Source organism: Panthera leo, chromosome C1, assembly GCF_018350215.1.
Source record: "Panthera leo isolate Ple1 chromosome C1, P.leo_Ple1_pat1.1, whole genome shotgun sequence".
Classification (NCBI taxonomy): Eukaryota; Metazoa; Chordata; class Mammalia; order Carnivora; family Felidae; genus Panthera; species Panthera leo.
This window is the reverse complement of record NC_056686.1, coordinates 138,310,391-138,327,378: the sequence shown is the minus strand read 5'-3', so window position 1 is coordinate 138,327,378 and position 16,988 is coordinate 138,310,391.

Genomic DNA, 16,988 nt, shown 5'->3' with positions numbered 1-16,988 from the left:
GGAAAAGACACTGTTATAGTTTGCTCTCATACAATATATATTTTTATTTTTACAAAAATAGTATTATGCCTACAAACATTCCCCTATTGCTCCTTAACATGGTTCTAAAAAATAAACAAACATACATCAGGTAGAATTTAACATGTCATTAATTATAGATCTACATCATGAATATTTTCAAAAAAAAATACTGTCTTGCAAATATTGAATTTCTTTCTCTTTTCTTCAATATAGAATCCTATTTTCTGAAAGACATTCTGAAAGTGTATTTTAACTTGTTTTATTAAATATGCAATGTTTCATTACGGATCCACATTTCACTTATAACTATGTTATTTACCAATAAACATAGATTCAACATATTTTCAAGGTTTGATATTCTCATTTCTCTTTGTAAGACTGCATGATCAGAAGTTATCAACCTCAATGGGTTTAGAAATTTGTAAGTTATTAGTTAATAGTGGGTTTACAAAATATTCCCAACATGCTATGCAGGTGTTATTTCAAATGACACTAAGCAGATTTAAAGTAGTTATACTCCTTAAAGGGACTCAATATTCTCACTGGCTTTGAGGTACCACCTTCTCTGGCTGTTCACATGTGCTATGAAAGAATAGTTCTGAGAGATCAAATGAACAATTAGTGACATTTACCAATATTTTGGATGTCCACTATCTAAGAAGATAGATGTTACACATATTTTAAAGATGTGCTGAAAACCCATACTAATTTATTTAAAGTACTAACTGATTAAAATATTCCACCAACTATAGAAGTTATTTATTGTGAGAAAAAGATCAAAGATCTTTGTTTTAAATTTTGTCTATTTTATCAAAAGATGTTTTAAATATGGCTTTTGGAAAACTTTTGGAAACAAGGGAAAAAGCTCTTTAAGAATTAAAGTTCATTTCTGGCAGGGACGGGTTGCAGAAGCTGCAACAAAACCTGCCACAAGTTTAATAAAGTTTAATAAAAAAACAACTGTATAAAAATTAACATTTATGCCAACCATATTTTCAAAGAATAGTGACAGATAGGAAAAAGAATAGGTGGAAAGAATTTTTTTTTCTAATTATAGAAAGCTCATGACAGAGAACAAGAGAAAAACTCTAGGCAATAAAAAGTGCTCTACATGGAAGGAAATGTAATTATAGCATACTAGGGTTTGCAATGAAGAATATTTACATAACACCAGTAAGCTAATTATTTACTTTTAAAACTACATTGGCAAGACGCGGGGGCAGAGAGCTACCAGGTGGTACAAGTGAGCTAGGTCATCATCTAATGATAATAGATAAATTATCTATAATTTCTATCTGTAAACAATGTATAATAATGGTAAGCTTACATAGAGCAGTAAAAAACCCTCCATATTATTTACAAATAGGTGGATGAATTACTTGGGAAAATAAAAGCAAGTGAAAGTTAAGGCAGTTAAAAATTAAAAGCAGTTAACTGTTGGTGGGCTCGTAGGGAGGGGACGCTCAATACCATTTGACTCAACATACGCAAATAATATTTTTTTTTTTTTTCTTAAAAAACAAAGGGAAAAGAGTAAGGTCCTAACAGGGAATCTAAGGCTGCCTATGCATTCTCACTCCACTTCTGCATTTAGTATCCAATGGAGAATCAATGTAGCGTGATGAGGGTTGGGTTTGGATACACACAAATATGGGTTTGAATTCTGGCTCTGCAACTGACCAATTCAAACATCTGTGAGATGTCGCTTAATATTTTACAGGCCATTTTTTTTGTATATAATTAGTCGGTAATGATTTCTACCATGCAGAGTTACTGTGAGGACTACCAATAACCTACGTGAAGCATATGGCATGTAGAAAATGCTTGTTTAATAGTAGTTGCTATTATTAATCATTACCTCTTGCTAAGGAAAACAACAGCACACTCAATCAAAGTTTATAATTTCTTTTTTTTTTTAATTTTTTTTTAACGTTTATTTATTTTTGAACAGGGGAGGGGCAGAGAAAGAGGGAGACACAGAATCTGAAACAGGCTCCAGGCTCTGAGCTGTCAGCACAGAGCCCGATGCGGGGCTTGAACTCATGGACCGTGAGATCATGACCTGAGCCGAAGCCGGATGCCTAACCGACTGAGCCACCCAGGCGCCCCCAAAGTTTATAATTTCTAAAGCTACAATCTTATTTTGGAATCTAAATCATATAACTATCAGGTGAGTTTTATTATCTGCATTTTACAGTTGAGCACAAAGGATAAGCATGCATGACCATATCTTTCTATTAGTAGGAACTTAAACTTGAAACAAAGCTGCAAATAGTCTCTCTCAAAAATAATTCTGCCTCATTTAAACAATAAACAGGAAAGCAGAAAAGGTCTTTTCTGAGGTTTTGTAGAATGTTTTAATCAACAAAATTTTTTCATTATAGTTAGCAATAGGGTGATTAATGGTGGGGAAGATATAAGAAAAGTTCCAAACAGAAAATAGCTGTGAATCTAGGTACCAGTCCAAGGCCCAAGGCTTCCTAGTATTCAAAAGGTACAGAATGTAATTATTTTTACTTAAAGTAGCCTAGATAATAGACCTAACAGAACTCTAATAGTAGAGTTAGATTCAACTGTGATCATGTACTTCCTGACCTATTCATTTGTACCTAAGTCTTCATAACTCTGTAAAGCGGGTTAAAAAATTCATCATTCTTGGGGCACCTGGGTGGCTCAGTAGGTTAAGCATCTGACTTTGGCTCAGGTCATGATCTCACAGTTCTTGAGTTCAAGCCCCGTGTCAGGCTCTGTGCTGACAGCTCAGAGTCTGGAGCCTGCTTTAGATTCTGTGTTTCCTTCTCTCTCTGTCCCTCCCCTGCTTGTGCTCTGTCTCTTTCTGTCTGTCAAAAATAAATAAACATTAAAAAAAATTATCATTCTTTTAAAATGACAGACTTTAAAGAAGGTGGGCTATTGACATAACTTTTCAAGTCTGATGCTGTCATGTCTTGTTATAATTCATGGAGTCAAAGAAAGAAATGCTCATTCATGTGACATCTACTCCCTAAATCTAAGCACAGCATCTAGGATACTGTGGACCACCTTTGAAGGCCCAGATTTGCAAATCCAGGTCTGTGAACAATGAATTAGAATTCAAACTAAATTTAAACTTTGATAACAGGGAATTAGTCACCAGTGCTTACCACAGTGTCAATGCCTGGCAGACAGCAGGTGCTTGGTCAATATTTGTGAAATGGATAAATAAATGAGTGAAAGAGTGAATAATTCTTAAGTGATTATTTGAGTTTTCATTCTGCAAAGATAAAATGACCAAGTACAAAATTAAATAATAAATTATTTTATTTATAACGCATGAATTATTTTTCCTTAATTGAAAAAATAAAATAATATAGATTAAGTGAAGTATCACTTGTAGGAAAAATTCTGCCACTTACATACATGTAAAGTCAGTGGTATAGTTTCACTACTTCTGTTTCATAATGAGGTATTTTCACCTATCCCTTAGTAGCAAAACTAATGAGAACAGTAATAGTAAATGTAACAATGTTTTTTAATCTAAAATACTATAGTCACTATAATATAGGCCTGACATTTATTATCTCATTCACACTTCACAACAAACTTATGAAACAGATTATCACCACATTTGACAGATGAAGAAAATGGGGAGTTTAAATAGGTAATTTGCACAAGGTCACAAAGATGATAGAACCCAGAGAAAAAAATCAGCCTAATTCTAAAATAACTGGTTTAACCCTAGGGGCAGTTAACACACACACACAGTCCTACCACATCTCGCCTGCTGTCCAACCCCAACCATGACACAATATTTTATCTATTCTTTCAACATCTATTGTACACTAATTATACTCCAGGTACTATGCTAGGCTCTCCTAAAGATCACTTGTAATTCTGAAATACAACAAAAAATGCCACATACCAACACTGCTCTCTGGAACCACACTGTTGAGGACTAGACTCTGAAAGTTTCCACACTCCGTTCATATGCATGTGTGACATGTGTGCTTTTGTTTGTCTTTACTAAGCTACACACTTCTTTTAGGCAGGGTGGTACCAGGTTTATTTTTATATCCCTTAAAAATGCCTAGCACAGTGCTCTGCTCATAAAAAGTTCCTAATAAACACTGTTCAAAAATAACACTATGTGTAAATTGAACTAAATTTCCTTGGCTGAGAGAAAATGTAAATGAAGATTTTATCTTCCAATCTTCTGTGCAATTATCTTATACTTAAAAAAACCATAAATTCCCAAAACAGGACAGTTTTATTATTTTAAATCTTTTATTGGTAAGATTTAATAAAATTGTTAAATTTTCATGGAAACATATGAGATCTATGCTGATAAATCGCATGTGCATGTAAATAGATTTTATTTGCTTTTCATATTTTATAACCTTAGGTAATTTTCTTTTTATAACATGGCCTTCCCCTACAATCCAAGTTAGGACATATGATTGCACAAGGATAAATTGATTCCATTTTAAAGAGGATAAATAATAATTTTTCTGTTTTTTTCTCAGAGCCATTATTATGATTACAGAACTATATGAATACTTGATTATGTAAGAATTAATATAAAAAAAGAAACCACATCCTGGCAGGAATTATTTTATTTCCTCTTCTGACACTGCTTTTTGCTTTTTAGTCTAGATAAAAATAAAATCAATTTGAAAAGACAGATTTTAATCTGAGATGATACTGAGCATTTTTGTGTGTGTGTGGAAAAATAAGATATGTGGCAATTCATACTATGCGTTAGAGATATGACTCTGGCCCTGAGTTTACATGATTGATGGGTTTCTATCTGAATAGGCATAAATGTGAATCGTAACTGTAATAATGCTTACCAGAGACAGTGGATATGACCTCAACCAGTTTCTCCTTTTATCTTTAGCATTAAATTGTTTCCTCTATAGCAAAATGTTTTTGAAAAGCACACATAAAATCCTATGCATTAGTTAAAATATAACACAAAATAACACATACACACATCCATAGCATGATTTCAGTAGACAAAACAATGATGTTCACTATTCCTAGAAAACCTCATCCAATAACCAATTTCTGAAATTACATGCTTGCCCAGGGTACAAATCATTCATTTGTGAGTTAAAATAAACCCAGAGGGCAGAATAGTTGCATAGCAGTATATTTTGTATTATTTTCTTTACTGACCATATATACAAATGCTACTTATTTTACTAGGCCTGAGTATTCTCACTGAATATTCTGTCTGGCTCTAAAATTAGAAACTTATTTAGACTCATTCTTCTCTGATAGGACAAAAATGCTACAGTGCTATCTTCTGGTCACCAGTCAGTTGGCTGGCTCCTAAGTGCTCACAGAAGAGAAAAGGACATCATCACTCAGTACACTGACCATGTAGTCTTATTGTTAGTAATCTTTGTTTTGTTGTTCCTCCTCTAAATCATAATGAGGCTTTTCTCCTTCTTATATGGTATAATACTGAAATTTAAACTGGAACCCCTGGGAGGCATAAACTTATCTTGCAGAAATGATTTAATTAATCTGTGCTCTTATTACTTAGTAGTAAGATCTTAGGTAAGTCATCCCACATAGTAATATTTGACATTCCAACCTTATAGAATAACTATGGTAATAAAGGGTAGCAGCATTTAAGAAGTCCAATGAAGGCCCTGTGCCACTTGTTTTACATATATTGTCAAATTTAATATTCAAAGCAACCAACCTTATAAGGTAAATATGGTCATTTCCACTTTATATATAAGGATACTAAAAAATCATAAATTTGAAGTAATGCCATAATAAATGGCATAACCAGGAATCAAACCTAGGTCTACATGACTAAACTGATCATGAAGTGAAATAAAATATATGAAAGTAAGATAATGAAGTGAATAGGTAATTATAAAAGCAAAAAAAATCCCAGGAACTGCAATCCTGGTGATGGTACAGTAACTTGAAACAGACTTGTTATCATCCCATGGTAACAATTACAAACTGAAAAAATCCTAAAACAAACAAATAAAAAACAACTATTTGGAGACTGATCAAAAGTAGCCAAAACCAGAAAAAGAGACTCCGACCCTTGAAAGAAGAGAACATTCCTGGACAAGATCTGTATTTATATAGCTTTTCCTCTGAGGTAAAAAGTTGTGGGAGTAGCCAGAACTAAAGCAGAAAGTCACATTCTTACTGGCTTGAGGTATTAGAGGCCAGAGTTTAGGGCTGAAAGAATGGTTGAAAATTGAGGGTTGTAGTAGGACGTGGATTTTGGAAAGCAGGGAAACACAGAAGGAGAGATTAAAAATTTTGCATATATTTCCCACCCCTGAACTACACACACATGGAGAAGACTTCAAAGATCCTACTGGAAAAAAATAGCTGAAAGGATGAAAAGGGATTTCTGCTGCTTCCCATTGCACAAGACAAAGAGTTTGGAGTTTGAATCCCACCAAACTGAAGCAGCTTGGTGAACAACTTAGACTTTCCACAGAAATCCCCAAAAGGCCACATTTTTGGAGTTAAGATTATATCCCTGTATTAAAAGAGTCACCCCAGGATTTAAGGTAAAACCAAAAGAGACCCATTCTAACGAGACATAAAACCAAGCCTTTACTAGAAAAAGATAAGCAGCCAGTAATTTAACTGTTAGAAAAAAAGTTAATATTCTCCAGAGGAAAATAATAGAATCCAGAGTCTCTGAAGTATATAATCTACCCAGTATAGAATAAAAAATCTCAACACATGAACAAATAGGAGACTGTGACCAAAAACTCATAGAAAAAGCAACAACAGAACAAATTCTGTAATAACTGAGAAAGTACTTTAATGCAGCTATTATAAATATTATCAAGAACATGGGAACCGTGGTTGACTTAGTGGGTGGAGTATGTGACTCTTGATCTTGGGGCTGTGAATTCAAGCCCCATGTCAGGTATAGAAATTAGTTAAAAATAAAATCTTAAAAATAAAAATAAATACTATCAAGAACATAAAAAATATCATCATGATGAGTGCACAGAGAATCTTAGAAGAAATGGAAACAATAAATAAGAATCAAATACACTAAAAATGGTTAAAATTATAAATTTTATTATGTATCTCTTACCACAATAAATTTTTTAATGATTTAAATTGAAATTATAGAACTGAAAGTGCTTTATCAAAACAAAAATTCACTGGATGGCTTAACAGCATATTGAAGATGACAGGAAAACCAGCCAGAGAACTTGGAGACAGATGAACAGAAATTTCTGAAGAGTCTCAGTGACCCACATAGCCAAGAAACAGAATCAAGTAATTTATCATACATGTATATAGAGTCCCAGAAAAAAAAAAAGAAAGAGAAAATAGGCAGGAAAAAATATTTGATTAAATAATAAGTAAAATTTCCCATGTTTGGTGAAAAAACATTAACCTACAGATCTAAGAAGCTCAGCAAAACTCAAGAACAAAACATACAAAGAAACGTAATCTAGGCACATCATATCAAATTGCTAAAGAACATGGATAGAGAGTAAGAAAATTTAATTCTGTCATCAGAGAACTGATTCTTATAATTCATGTAACTCTAGAAATTCAACTGTTCATTCAGTCCTATTTCACTTTTTAAAGAATTTTTTGATTTGCAATTAGTAAAACCTTGGATTGTGAGTAATTTATTCTGTGAGTGTTCTGCAAGATGAGAAAATATTTCTAATAAATTTTAACTTGATAAACAGTGATGTCCTGCAATACAAGTAGTACATGTCGCCGAACGCCACATGATCACAGCTGAGCCAATGGTTCTTGAAATTCGCTTTGCTATACAAGTGCTCTGGATTACAAGCATGTTTCTGGAGCAAATTATGCTTGCAAATCAAAGTTTTACTGAACCTATTTTTCCTTTACTCAGAGCTATGAGAGCTATAATAGTGTGTGTCATATCTATAGTGGGAAAAGTATTTATAGGTTCGAAAAAAGTTAAAATAATTAAATTAATATTGTTCTGGATATACTATCTAATTAGGTAGAAGAAAGAAATAGAGATATAAATATTAGAAAGGAAGAGGCACTACCCTTAATAATGGATAAATTCAGATAGAGACTTAATAAGAAAATAGTGGATTTGAACAATACTATAGATCAAATGGACCTAACAGACAACTATAGAACACCCCATCCAATTAACAGAAAAATATATATTCTTTCCAAGCATGTACGGAACATTTTTGAGGACTGATCATGTATTAGGCTACAAAACAATTCTCAAAAAATTCAAGAATATAGAAATTTTAGCAAGTGCGCTTTCTATCACAATGGAATGGAATTAGAAATCATAATAGGAGGAAAGCTGAAAAATACACAAATATATGGAAATTAAAGTGTATACTCCTGAACAAGCAATGGAGCAAGGAAATCAAAAGAGAAATTTAAACAATATCTTGAAACAAATGAAAATGGAAACACAACATACCAAAATGTATGGGATACAGCAACAAGCAGTTCTAACAGTAAGGTTTATAAATGCATACACAAAGAAAATAGACCTCAAATAAACAACCTAATATTACATCTCAAAGAACTAGAAAAAGACCAAACTAAGTCCAAAATTAGCATAATGAAGGAAATAATAAAAATTAGAGCTGAAATAAATGAAAGAATAAGGAAACAAAGGATTAACAAAGCTAAGACTTGGTTCTTTGAAAAAATAAACAAAATTGACAAACCCTTAGCCAGACTAAGCAAAAGAAAGGACTCTAAATAAGATTATAAATGAAAGAGAAGACGTTACAACAGAAACCACAGAAATATAAAGGATAATAACAGACCTACTATGAACAATAATATGCCAATAAATTAGACAATCTAGAAAAATGAATACATTCCTAGAAATATACAACCTACCAAGACTAAATCATAAAGAAAGAGAAAACTCAAATAGACCAATGAGTAAGATTAATTCAGTAATCAAAAATTTTATAACAAACAAAAACCCAGGACTTGATAGTTTCACTGGTGAATTCCACCAAACATTTAAAGAATACCAAACCATCTCAAACATTTCCAAAAAAATTAAGAGGAGACAAGACTTCTAAGTTAATTTTTACAAGGCCAGAATTATCCTACTACAAAGGCAGATAAGGATACTATAGTAAAAGAAAACTACAGGTCAATATACCTAATGAATATACAGACAAAAATTTCAACAAAATATTAGCAAACTGAATTCAACAGCACATTAAAAAGGTCTTCACTATGATCACGTGGGACAGATCCCTAGGATGCAAAGATGGTTCAATACATGCAAATCAATAAATGTGAAATATCATAATAACAGCATGTAGATCAAAATCATACAATCTAAATAGATGCAAAAGAAGCATTTGACAAGTTCCAACATACTTTCATGATAAAAACCCTCAACAAAAATCTCAACATAATAAAACCCTGTATAAGAAGCCCAAGTTTAACATCATATATAATGGTGAAAAATCGAAATCTTCTCTCTCTTATAAGATCAGGAGCAAGACAAGAAAGTCCACTCTCACCATTCCTTTTAAACAAAATACCGGGAATGCTAACTAGAGCAACTAGGCAAGAGAAAGAAATAAAAGTCATCCAAATCAGAAAGGAAGAAGTCAAAATTTCCCTGTTTGCAGATGATATGATCTTATACACCAAAAAGCCTAAAGTCTCCATCAAAAAACTGTTATAACTAATAAATGAATTCAGTAAAGTTTTAGGAACAAAATCAATATATAAAAATCAGTTGCATTTCTATACAATAACAATGAACAACCTGAAAAAGAAATAAAGAAAACAATCTCATTCACAGTAGCATCAAAAACAATAAAATACTTAGGAATACCTTTAACCAAGGAGGTGAAAGACCTGTACAATGAAAATCGTACGACACTGATAAAAGAAAGTGAAGAAGACAAAAATAAGTGAAATGATATCTCATGTCATAGATTAGAAGAATTAGTATCATTAAAATGTCCATACTACCAAAAGTCATCTATAGATTCAGTGCAATCCCTATCAAAATTCCAGTAGTATTTTTTTTTATAGATAGAAAAAATCTTAAAATTCTTATGGAATCACAAAAGACCCCTAATAGCCAAAGCAACCCTGAGAAAGAACAAAGCTAGAGACATCATGCTTCCTGATACCAAACTATACTACAAATCTAAAGGAATCAATAATATGGTATTGGCATAAAAACAGACACAAAGACCAATGGAATCAAATATAGAACCCAGAAATAAACCCATATATATGGTCAACAAGGCCCCAAACCGACAAGGAAGGAGCCAAGAAAATTCAGTGGGGAAAGGATACTCTTTCCAATAAATGGTGTTGGAAAAACTGGATATTCACATGCAAAATAACAAAAGTGGACCCTTATCTTACACCACTCAGAAAAATTAACTTGAATTTAATGCTTAAATGTAAGAGCTGAAACCATAAAACTACTAGAAATAGGAAAAAACTTCTTGACCTTGCTCTTGGCAATGATGTTTTTGATATGACATCAAAAGCACAAGAACAAAGAAAAATTAAACCAGTGGGACTACATTAAACATGCTTCTACACTGCGAAAAAAAGAAAATCAACAAAATGAAAAGGCAACTTATGGAACAGAAGAAAATATTTGCAAATCATATACCTGATAAGGGGTTAATATCCCAAATATGTAAGAAACTCCTACAACTCAACAGCAAAAAACCAAATTATCCAATTTTAAAAATGGCAAAGAAAATAAATAGACATTTTTCCCAAGTAAATACCAAAGGTATGGTCAAAGGTACATAAAAAGAGCCCAACATCAATAATCATCAGGAAAATGCAAATCAAAAACCACAATGAGATACCACTTCACACCTGTTAAAATAGGTATTATCAAAAATACAAGAGATAGTAAATGCTGGTAAGGATGTGGAGAAAAAAGAACCCTTGAGCACGGCTGGCAGGAATATAAATTGGTACAGCCATTATGAAAAACAGTATGGGGGGGGTCTTCAAAATATCAAAAATAGAACTACCATATGACCTAGCAATTCCACTTCTGGGCGTATATTTGAAGAAAATAACATCACTATCTCAAAGAGATATCTGCATCCCCATATTCACTGAAGCATTGTTTACAATAGCCTAGACATAGAAACAACCTGTGTCTATCAATAGATAAAGAAAATGTGATCTGATGTGTACATGCATGTGTGTGTGTTTATAACATGAAATATTCATCCATACAAAGAAGGAAACCCTGCCATTTGTGACTACAGGGATGAAACTTGAGAATATGATGTTAAATGAAATAAGTCAGAGAAAAACAAAAACTGTATGATCTTACTTATATGTGGAATCTAAAATAAAAATGAACTCATAGAAACAGAAAGTAGATTGGTGGCTGCTGAGGTGGAAGAAATGGGTGAGGATGGTCAAAGGGTACAAACTTCCAGTTATAAGATGAGTAAGTTCTGGGGATCTAATGCACAGCATGGTGACTATAGTTAACAATACTATATTGTATACCTGAAAGTTGCTAGGAGAGCAGATCTTAAACCTTCTCTCCACAAACACACACACACACACACACACACACACACACACACACACACACACAGGAGCTATATGAAGTGATGGATGTGCTAACTAAACTTATTGTGGTATTCATCTGCAATACATACTTATATCAAATCATCATATTGTACACCTTAAACTTATACAATGTTATATGTCAACTCAATAAACTTAGGTGGGAGGAAAGGAAGAGATAATTGTATCCTTATTTCCATGATAACACGCATGTATATTTGAGAAACCCAAGAAAGTCAACAGAAAACCCCCTAAAAGGAATTTAGAAAGGTAGCTAATTACATAATTAGTATATGGAAGTCAATGATTCTCCTATATATATATGACATGCCCAATTATAAAATAAAAACTAGTAACAAACTCATTTAATATGAAAATCACAAAAATAATAAGTAACTCAGAATAAACAAATCCGGATATCTATAATATAATCTGTTTTCAGGACAGATATAACCATTATTCAAAGACTCGTTATTCTGCCTAAATTAGTCTTTTAATAAGATTCTCATTAAAATACCAGTAAGATTTTTTATTTTGAGAACTTGAAAGCTGACACCAAAGTTCATCAAAAAACATGTCATTATCTACAAATATTTTGAAAAGAAAAAAAAAAAAGAGGAGTAAAGAGGAGACCAGTCCTTCCAGAGTATAAAAACACTGTGAAGATACAGTAATTAAGGACTTTTATACTAGAGAAGAAATAGACAAATAGAAAATGTATACCAGAGAATCCTGAAATATATTCCAATATACATAAGATTTTAATCCAATATACATATGATAAAGGTGACTTTAAAAAAAAAGATTAGTCAATACCAAAAAAATAAAAATAAAATAAAAAATGATTAATCAGTAAGAGCCGCTGGGACACTAAGAAAATTCCAGGTTATTTAAAGATTTAAATATAATATAAAAACTTTATTTAAAAAAAAATTGGAGGGGAGGATGAATAGGCAGAGTATAGAGGATTTTTAAGGCAGTGAAACTACTGTGCATGACATCATGATAGTGGGTACATGCCTTTATAAATTTGTCCAAATCCATAAGATGTACACCGATGGTGAACCCTAAGGTAAACTGGAGACTTTAGGTAATAATGATGTATCAATGTAGGTTTATCAATTGTAACAAATGTACCACTGTGGTGGGGAAATTAATAAGGAGGAGGCTATGAATGTTTGGAGGCTGTGGGCCTATGGGAAAACTCGATATGTTTCAGCTTTACTATAAACCTAAAACTGCTATAATAAAGTTTCTCAACAAAAATTAATCCATAAGAGTAGGAAAGAAAAAATGGTGTTATACTCTTGGACATAATCTAAAGAAGCTATAAGAGAAAAGACTGATTATTTGACTAAACCAAAACTTAAAATTTCAGTATGGGAAAAAAGAAACTACCACAAATCAAGTCGAGTGCAAATTAAACTGTAGGAAAAGGTGTGAAATACATGAGAAAAGGTACATTTTATTAGTGTACCAAGAATTCTTAGAATTCAATAAGAGATAAAGGAAAGGCCATTAGTAAAGAAAAATGGATATGCTGCATTTATGTAAAAGAAAGCATATACAGTATATGCCTATGTATAAGTGTGCATATATATGTGTATGTTAAATGTATGTACACACATAAAGAAATCCTTCAGAGGATTTCTGAAATGATACATAAAATAAGTTAATACAAGTTACTTGTGGAAAGTAGAAATAGGATAGTTTCAAATTTTACTTTTTATTTTATGCTTTTTCACATTATTTGTTTCTTATTTTAAAAATCATGAGTATGTATTGCTTTAATAATTCAAAAGCAAAACCTAACACAACATATTCCTTCTGAAGAAACTTACCGTAATATGCTGATTGTTTAAACCAACACACATTAAAATTTCTGTGGTCCCTCTTTCCACAACTGACAGTATTACATACTGAATTCTATTATGGAGTTTAAACATTTCAAAACAGGTAGTGATTTACTAAAATCCAGTAAAACAAAAAGCAGTAAAATTCTGGAATAAGGGAAGTTATCTAAATATAAATGTAAACTCAATTTTACTTAAGGACTTTTTTTCTTCTCAAATTGTTTTTGAAGTACACAGCAGAAGAAAGAAAATAATTATTGTTGTTTTCATTTTGCTTCTTTCAAGTCAGAACCACAGAGTTTTCTCTAGAAATTCCTTTCCCTTCACTCCCGCTGAGGCGCCAAATCAATGGAGTCCCGTCCTCCAAAGCCCATTACACTCTCAGACCTTTCTCTTATGGATGCTGTTTCTCTATCCGCAGCAGTTTTTATTCCAGGAAACTGGCCTCTCTCCCCAAGATTCTGGCTATTAACAAGCAATAGCTGTATCAAAAGCAACTTGATCAGTTGTAGACTCAGTAAATGAGCATACAGGCAAGGAACAATGATAGTAATTAACATTACGATCCGAGTCTTAGCCTTTAGTAATTTGAGATACTGCCTATAGCATATCATATAGAGTTTTCAAGAAGTTTCTCCTCAAACATCCTGGATCAAGATGAAACTTTTTCTAATAATCATAACGCAACTTCTTTCTGAACAATTAAGTACACTGGAATTCCTATTTCATGTATTTTGGTTAACGCCTAAGTGGTAATACAAATAACCAATTCATGTATAAATGAAATGCAATTACTCAATTGCTTCCATGATACTTTACTGTAGTGATTATCAAATCTATTATGTTCTATGTTTCTTCACATCCACAAATTGTATCTACTAGTATGGTGTCTGACACATAAAAGCTTTCTGAATGTATAGATGGATAAATACATGTAACAGAAGAACTGTCAATTACTTACAAACATAGCAGATTGGATAGAGCAGGTTAGAGAGGGCCCTAGAAGTTTTCTAAAACTGTAAGAATTCCATAAATCGCCCCTATCCTATTACTCCCCACCATAACTATCACTGTCATACTTCTAGCATGTAAGCTCATTCACTCTCACCAGGAACATGCTATTGATATTAAGTCCTCCATAAAAGAAATCAGTCCATTTCAGTCTCAGATATACGTTGGGCCTTGGAATATAGACATTTGAGGGCAAAAGCACAATGCCCTAATGTTTTCCCTAGGTATGTTACCAGTAATTCGGGGTATTTACTTCACTCTTACTAATGTCTATCAAACTATAAAGTCCTTATTGTTTTATGTGCTAATTTATGTCTTCAAATTCCTTACTTTTCAGTTCAAAGTTTTACTAATTAGATCAGCACACCTCTAAGTAGATACTATGATTTCAATTTCTGTGAGGCACATTCTTATCCAGACGTCCAATACTTTTGTATCATTTCCACTTCTACAGAATCCAATTCTATGGAATAAATAATGCTCAGTCACACAGGTAGTAATTACCAGAATTGAAATTAACCAGTAGAGATAGGGCTAAAACACCTACATTTTTAAAAGTTCTCCAGGTTATGGTGAAGCATAGTCAGGGTGGTGAACTGCTACTGTAGTAATTTGATCCAAAGTTTAGAAAATCAAACTCCATTCCTTAAATAGTCAACTGCTCATTTAATCTTGTACTTTGTTTTCTTTCCCCGGAGTTTCAACATTCATTTGGAAAATGAGATAAAAATATAAACCAAAGCCGTAAGTCCTTCAGTTTACTGAAAAATTCTGGGAAATAAAGAACATATCTCCACTCTGCAGCATTTCAAGCTCTCTGGTTTCTGTCTGTTTATCTCCTATACCAAATTTAAAGAAGATATTTAATGTGAAAGGTGTATAACTGAATTAGCTTCAGAACTTCCTTACTTTCAATATTCTTTCTGGATGCCGTCTAGAAGTAGAGGGGCTAATTACAATTTCCTTCATTCACTTCATAAACATTTATTGAGTACCTATTATATGCAAATAATAATGTGAAGCAGGTTTTACCTGAAAGAAGAGTATGTTTCAGAAATTTTATGTGTTTCATGTAACAAAGAAAAAACAAAAGGGCCTCAATTCAAGAATTTTTGTTTTTTATCTTTTATATTTTTAAAAATATTAATTCCAATATAATTAATGTACAGTATTAGTTTCAGTTGTGCAATATAGTGATTCAAAAATTCTACACTTATTTAGTGCTCATCATAATAAGTGTACTCTGAATTGTCTTCACCTATTTTACCCATTCTCCCACCCACCTTCCTTCCGGTAACCATCAATTTGTTGTCTATAGTTAAGAATCTATTTTATTCTCTCTTTTTTCTTTATTGCTTTTGTTTCTTAAATTCCACATATGAGTGAAATCATATGGTATTTGTCTTTCTCTGACTGACTTATTTCACAAAGCATTATACTCTCTAGCTCCATTCAGGTTGCAAACGATGATTTCATTCTTTGCTATGGCTGAGTAATATTCCATTGCATATATACACTGTATCTTCTTTATCCATTCATCTATGCATGGACACTTGAGTTGCTTTCATAATTTGGCTATTATAGATAATACTGCTATAAACATCAAGGTGCATGTATTCCTTTGAATTAGTATTTTTGTATTCTTTGTGTGAATACCCAGTAGTGGAATTACTGGATTATATAATAACTCTATTTTTAATTTTTTAAGGAACCTACATACTGATTTCCCTAGTGGTTGCATCAGTCTGCATTCCCACCAACACTGCAAAAGTATTTCTTTTTTTTTAATCTTTATTCATCTTTGAGAGAGAGAGAGAGGCGATGGGGGAGAGAGAGAGAGAGAGAGAGAGAATGAACAGGGGAGGGGCAGAGAGAAAGGGAGACACAGAATCTGAAGCAGGCTCCAGGCTCTGAGCTGTAAATGCAGAGCCCAATGTGGGGCTCAAACTCATGGACTGCAACATCATGATCTGAGCCAAAGTCAGATGCTTAATGGACTGAGCCATCCAGGAGCCCCAAGAGTATTTCTTTTTCTTCACATCCTTGCCAACACTTGTTTCTTGTGTTTTTGATTTTAGTGATTCTGACAGGTGTAAGGTGATATCTCCTTGTGGTTTTGATTTGCATTTCCCTGATGGTGAGTGATGTTGAGCATCTTTTCATGTGCTGTTGGCCATCTGGATGTCTTCTTTGGAGAAATGTCTGTTAATATCTTTGGCCCAATTTTCAACTGGATTATTTGTTTTTGGAGTGTTGAGTTGTATTAGCTCTTAATATATTTTGGATACTAACTCTTTATTGGATATGATATGTCATATGCAATTATCTTCTCCCATTCAGTAGGCTACCTTTTAGTTTTGTTGTTTTCTTTGCTGTGCAGAGCTTTTTATTTTAATAAAGTTATAATAGTTTATTTTTGTTTTGTTTTCTTTCCTTAAGGACACATATCTAGAAAAATGTTGCTAAGGCTAATGTCAGAAAAATTACTGCCTAACCTCTCTTCTAGGATTTTTATGATTTCAGGTATCACATTTAAGTCTTTAATCCATTTTG